The 6638-nt window shown below is 39.9% G+C and overlaps 1 non-coding gene across 1 annotated transcript; it reads right to left on the bottom strand.

Annotated features, from left to right (window-relative positions):
* Positions 1-3617: 3617 nt before the first annotated feature.
* Positions 3618-3758, bottom strand: LOC115871039. The gene has a single exon (XR_004047031.1). It is a non-coding gene; the product is annotated as a U4 spliceosomal RNA (small nuclear RNA).
* Between the last annotated feature and the right edge of the window lie 2880 nt (positions 3759-6638).

The raw sequence follows: 6638 nt of genomic DNA, 5'->3' as shown, positions 1-6638 counted from the left end.
TTAGTTTCAAAGCATTGTTTTTCTTCTTGAACTCCTTGATTTCAACTCCCCTTTATCCCCTCCCTCCCCCATTCTCTCCCCCAGGAATTCCTTTTTTTTTTCTATAATCGTTTTTATTTTTTGGCATATCTTACACAATCCAATATATCCATTCACATACAATCCTGTTGTTCCATCCCATCCAGTGGGATTATACAGACATCAAGGCTATCTACTCCCTATTCCCTCCTTTCCCCGCCTCTCTTCCCATACCCTCAGGGAACCATTACTCCTGTTACTATTTCTGAAGGGTTATCTATCTTGGCTTTCATGTGATGAACGATCTTAAATATACAAATAAATGTACACAAATCTAACATGATTAATGAGATAAAACAAAAACCCTAAGAGTAAGGCGAGGAAATGCTAAAGAACTAATTTTGTGGTTTGTACTGCTGAACTCAGCATATCTTTAAAAAAAAAACTAAAGAAAAAATTGTAGCCTTGTGTTGCAAGACTGAAAGTTTGTATGAGCAAAATATAGACTGATGCAGGAAACATCAAAAGAAGATGGAAAGAATACACAGAATCACTGTACCAAAAAGAACCAATTGACATTCAACCATTTCAGGAGGTAGTGCCTGATCAAGAACCAATGGTGCTGAAGGAAAACAGTTCAAGCCACACTGAAAGTGTTAGCCAAAAACAAGGCTCCAGGAATTGACGGAATTCCAAATCAAATGTTTCAACAAGCTGATCAAACACTGGAAGCACTCACTCACTTATGCCAAGAAATTTGGAAGACAGCTACCTGGAAAACTGATGAGAAGAGATACATATTTGTGCCTATTCCAAAGAAAAGTGACCCAACAGGATGCTTAAATTATCGAACAATCATAATTGATATCAGTTACAAGTAAAATTTTGCTGACGGTAGCTCAACAATAGTTGCAACTGTACATTGATAGGCAACTACCAGAGGTTCAGCCTGGATTCAGAAGAGATCATGGCACATTGATATCATTACTAACATCAGATGGATCTTGACTCAAAGCAGACAATACCAGAAAGATGTTTACTGGTGTTTTGTTGACTATGCAAAGGCATTCGACTTTGTGGATCATAACCAACTATTGATGGTCCTGAGAAGAAGGGGGATTCCAGACACTCAATTGTCTCTCATGTAACCTGTACAAGGATCCAGAGGCAGTCGTGCAAAGAGGACACGGTGGTGGTAGGATTCAGTCAGTCCAGACTGGTTTGCCAGAACGGATACCTAATTTCTTTTTAAATAATTTTATTGGGGGCTCTTACAGCTCTTATAATAATCAATTTTATCAGTCACACTTGTGCATATGTTGCCATCATCTGATACGTCATTTATCAGTTCTTCAAGTTGAGTATTAAAATGGTACTTGTAGTCAGGACTCTCTCTAAGGTGGGAAGCTGTCCACTGTGGAAATCACAAATGTACACTCCTTACCCTTTATTAATATCTGCGCAACAGCATATTCTAAGTGCCCATAATAATGTTCATTCTGTCCATTGGTATAAAAAAATTAGATGGACCTATGCTTCTAGTAGTTATTTATTGATTTCATAAAACATGTTATACTTTTGATGAAATACTACATTTTTATTCCTTTCCATGTGTTATTTCAGTAAACAAACAGATCATGTAAACAGAGAAAGTGACAACAACCAGAGGGTGACTTGCTATCATTCGCGTCAGCTTTGTATTATGCCCCCAATTCCCATGAGATATTATAGAGGGATTAGCTATTGCTGAAAGTGTTTAAAGAGCTAAGATATTGTCAGAATAATTGCTGTAGGTCCAGCAGAAACAGAAAAGGGGTTTTCAAAATGAACATAATATGCTCAGAGAAGTCACCTAACTATTTCTAATAAGTCAAGCATAACGACTCTTGTCTAATTAGCCTCCCCCTGAAGAAATGGGATTCTACTCCGACCGTGAGAAGATGGTTAAGGATAAGTCACACAGCTTATGATAGTCAGATAAAAATGAAGAATAATGCCAGTGAAGATGCCAATCAATAAACAATAGGGAAATATCTGAACTAACATTTTTGTTGTTGTTTTGGTCAGGTGTTATTTAATATTTTTTAATATTTTAAAACATTCTTATAACATAATCTACTTTTATGTACCTCTTATTTTTCCTTATTTTAGTAGTAACTATATAAACTGCTTTTCCGTACATCTTATTTTTATACTTAAAACGATCACTAGGGCAGTAATCTGCTTGTCAAATTATTTGCGTCCCACCACTGGAACAAGGGAAAGTTGCTGTGCTTGTTAGGTGCCACTGAGTTGGTCTGACACATAGTGAGCGTATGCACAATGCAACAAAGCACTGCTCTGTCCGACCCATCCTCACAATTGTTCCTCGGCTGGAGTCCATTATGGCAGCCATGGTGTCAATCCATCTCCCTGAGAGCCTTCCTTTTTGCTGCCCCTCTACTTTACCAGACCTGGTGTCCCTCTCCAGAGACTGGTCTCTCCTGACAACTTGTCCAAAGTAAATAAGAAGACATCGTGCCATCCTTGCCTCTAAGGAGCACTCTGGCCACACCTCTTTCAAGACAGATGGGTTTGTCTAGTTAGCAGCCCATGGTACTTTCAATATTCTTCTCCAGCCCTACAAGTCGAATGCATGGTTTCTCATTTGGTCTTTCCTATTCAATGTCCAAGTTTCACATGCATACGAAAGCCATCAAAAATACTATGACTTGGGTCAGGCACACCTTAGTCCTCAAAGTAACATCCTGGGCTTTTCAGTATTCTAAAGAGGTTTTGTGCAGTAGGTTTATCTAATGCAAGTCAACTTGATCTCTTGACTGCTTCTTCCATGAACATTGATTGTTGAGTCAATCAAATGAAATTGTTGACAACTTCAACCATTTCTCCATTTATTACGATGCTTTCTGTTGGTTGAGTTGTGAGGATTTTGGTCTTTACATTGAGTTGTAATCCATAGTGAAGGCTGCAATCCTTCATCTTCATCAATAGGTACTTTAAGTCCTCTTCACTTTCTGAAAGTAAGGTGATATCATCTGCATATCACAGATTATTAATTTTTCCTCCAATCTTATTTTTTGATACTTTTATTGGGGGCTCTTACATCTCCTATCACAATCCATACATTCCTCCAGTGTGTCAAGCACATTTGCACATATGCCGCCATCATCATTTTCAAAGCATTCTCTTCCCACTTGAGCTCCTGATATCAGCTCCCTATTTCTTCCCCCTCCCTCACATACCCTTGATAAGGTATAGATTATTTTTTTCCATATCTTACATCGTCTTCCATCGCCCCTCACCCACTTTTCCATTATTCGGCCCCCTGGGAGGGGAGTTCTAGTTTGATCTTTGTGATCGGTTCCCCCCTTTCCCCCCCATCCTCCCCTAAACCTCCTGGTATCTCTACCCTCCTTGTTGGCCTGGAAGGGTTTATCTACCCTGGATTCCCTGTGTTTCGGGCTCTTATCTATAACATTGTGCATGTTCTGGTCTAATCCGATTTATAAGGTAGAATTGAGGTCATGATGTGGGGTGAAGGAAGCACCAAAGAACTAGAGAAAAGTTGTGTTTCTTTCTTTCTTTCTTTTTTTTTTCAGTCTCCATAGAGACTGTCAAAAATTTCCAATGCCGACTATATTTCAAGTTGTCACAGCGGGGTATGGGGAAAAGTTTTCAATTAGCAATAATCATGCCTCGGATAAACCTCACTGGCTACAATATTGCCACTGAGTAAAGCTTAAGTTGTGTGTTTCATCGGTGCTATTCTGTACCTTAACTGGCTCATCTATTCCCTGTGACCCCTCTGTGAGGGGATGTCCAATTGGTCATTGGGTCTCTACTCCATGCCCCCCCTCCCTAATTCACCTTGGGTATGGTTTTATTCTGGGTCTTCGATGCCTGATACCCGATCCCATCAACCTCATGATCATACAGGCTGGTGTGCTTCTTCCATGTGGCCTTTGTTGCTTCTGAGCTAGATGGCCACTCATTTACCTTCAAGTGTTTAAGACCCCACATGCTGTATCTTTTGATAGCCAGGCACCATCAGCTTTCTTCATCACATTTACTTATGCATCTGCTTCATCTTCAACGATTGTGTCAGGAAGGTGAGCATCATAGAATGCATGATTGTTAGAACAAAGTGTTCTTGTGTTAAGGGAGTACTTGAATCAAGGCCCAATGTCCATCTGCAACCTTAATTCTTAACATAAATATATGAGTACTTAGTTCTATCCCCCCTCATTATATATATTTACATATGTATATGCCTGTATTTAGGCCTCTATAGATGTCCATTGCCTTCTGATTCTTTCCTCTATTCCCTTTTTACTTCCCTCTTGTCCAACCATCATGTTTGGCCTTCATTTGAGTTTAGTAATTCCTCACTACTACATTGCCCTTGATTGAGCCCTACTAGGCATCCTACAACCTTCCTTCCATTGATTTTAGTTCACTTGTTGTTCCCTTGTCCCTGGGTTGGTCCTCCTTCCCCTTCCTTTCTCCCCCACCCCTTTCTCCCGTATCCCCCCAGAACCATTTGTCCCTTTATTTTCAGTTCTGAATTATTTATCCTGCTTATCTTATCTAGATAGCATGCAGATACATTAATAAGTGCAAAATCCAGGCAAAGCCAAATAAAGCAACAAAGGAAGTCAAAAATCAATAAAACAATGACAACCACAGCAAAAAACAAAGACAAAATAACAATAACAAAAAGAAAGCCACTGGAAAAAATGGAAAAGCCTATAAACAGTTCAAGATCCATTTGTTGGCCTTTAGGAGTGTTTTCCAGTCGTGTCTAATGGGGTGCCACATTCTGTCTCCCAAGTCTATTTTAGGTATTCCTTGGGGTTTCATCACTCTGCTCCCCCTGCTGCTCTGCTGCATGTCCTCAGTGCCTCACCCCAGCGTGATGAGGCCAGACCGTGCTCTGTTCCCACCCTGTGTCCCTGCAGCATCTTTGATGATTTATCATCATACACATTGAATAAGCAGTGGGAGAGGTTACAACCCTGTTGAAAACCTTTCCTGATTTTAAACCATGCAGTATTCCCTTGTTCTGTTTACACTGCCTCTTGATTCATGTACAAGTTCCTTATGAACACAATGAAGTGTTCTGGAATTCCCATTCTTTTCAAGGTGATCCATAGTTTATGATCCACTTAGTCGAATTGAATGTCTTGGCATAGCCAATGAAGCACAAACATAGTTCTGATGCTCTCTGCTTTCTTCCAAGATCCATCTGACATCAGCAAGGACATCCCTTACTCCACATCCTCTTTTGAATCTAGCCTGAACCTCTGGCAGCAACCTGTCAATGTACTACTGCACCTGTTGGTAAATGATCTTCGGTAAAATTTTACTTGCATGTGATATAATAATATTGTTGTATAATTTGAGCATTTTGGTGGTCACTTTTCTTTGGAATGAGTACAATATGGATCTCTTCCAATAAATTAGCCAAGTAACTATATTCCAAATTTCCTGGCATAGATGAGTAAGTGCTTCCAGTGCTTCCTCAGCTTGTTGGGTCACTTCTATTGGTATTCCATCAATTCCTGGAGCCCTAGTTCTGGCTAATGCTTTCAGTATGGCTTGAACTTTTTCCTTCACTTCCACTGGTTCTTGCTCATGTGCTACCTCCTGAAATGGAATGTTGACTAGTTCTGTTTGGTACAGTGACTGTGTATTCTCTCGTTTCTTTCTTTCTTTTCTTTTTTTAAAAAATAAATCATTTTATTGTGGGCTCTTACATCTCTTATAACAATTCCTACATCAATTGTATCAAGCACATTTGTACATATGCTGCCATCATCATTTTAAAAACATGTTCTTTCCACTTGAGTCCTTGGTGTCAGCTCCTCTTTTTTCCCTCCCTCCCTCCCCTCCCCTCCCACCTATGCAAACCCTTAATAAATTATAAATTATTGTTATTTTCATACCTTTTACCATCCGCTGTTTACTTTCACCATCGTTTTTGTTGTTCATCCCCCTAGGGAGGTGGTGGTGGTTATACATTGATCATTGTGATCAGTTCCCCCTTTCCTCCTCCCCTCATCGTATTGCTACTCCAATTATTGTTCTTGAGGGGTTTATCTGTCATGGATTCTGTGTGTCAAGAGCTCGTGTACATGGTCTGGTCTAGCCGGATTTATAAGGTAGAAATGGGGTCATAATAATGGGGAGAGGATGCATTAAAGAACATTTAAAGCATTAAAGAGGAATGTTGTGTGCTTCGTCGGTGCTATATTGCACCCTGGCTGGCTCAGCCCTGCCTTGTGACCCTTCTGTAAGGGGATGTCCAATTTTCTACAGATGGGCTTTGCGTCTCTACTCCACCTCCCCTAGTTCACATCAATATGATTGTTTGTTTGGGGTCTTCTGATGGCTGATACCTTATCCTGTCAATACCTCATGATCACACAGCTGGGGTGCTTCTTCCACGTGGGCTTTTTGCTTCCCTGCTAGATGACCATTTAACTTCAAGCCTTTAAGACCCTACATGCTATGTCTTCTTCTTTTTTTTTTTTTTCTGAAGAAAGGTAAGAGATGTTATATGTCTATCTTCTCACAATGTTGTTTTTTTTTTCTTTCTTTTTTAAAACATTTTATTAGGG

This window comes from Echinops telfairi, unplaced genomic scaffold, assembly GCF_000313985.2.
Source record: "Echinops telfairi isolate 266 unplaced genomic scaffold, ASM31398v2 ScPeMD7_3533;HRSCAF=4204_0, whole genome shotgun sequence".
NCBI lineage: Eukaryota > Metazoa > Chordata > Mammalia > Afrosoricida > Tenrecidae > Echinops > Echinops telfairi.
The sequence above is the reverse complement of the archived record's forward strand: the minus strand, read 5'-3'. Positions and strand labels throughout refer to the sequence as shown.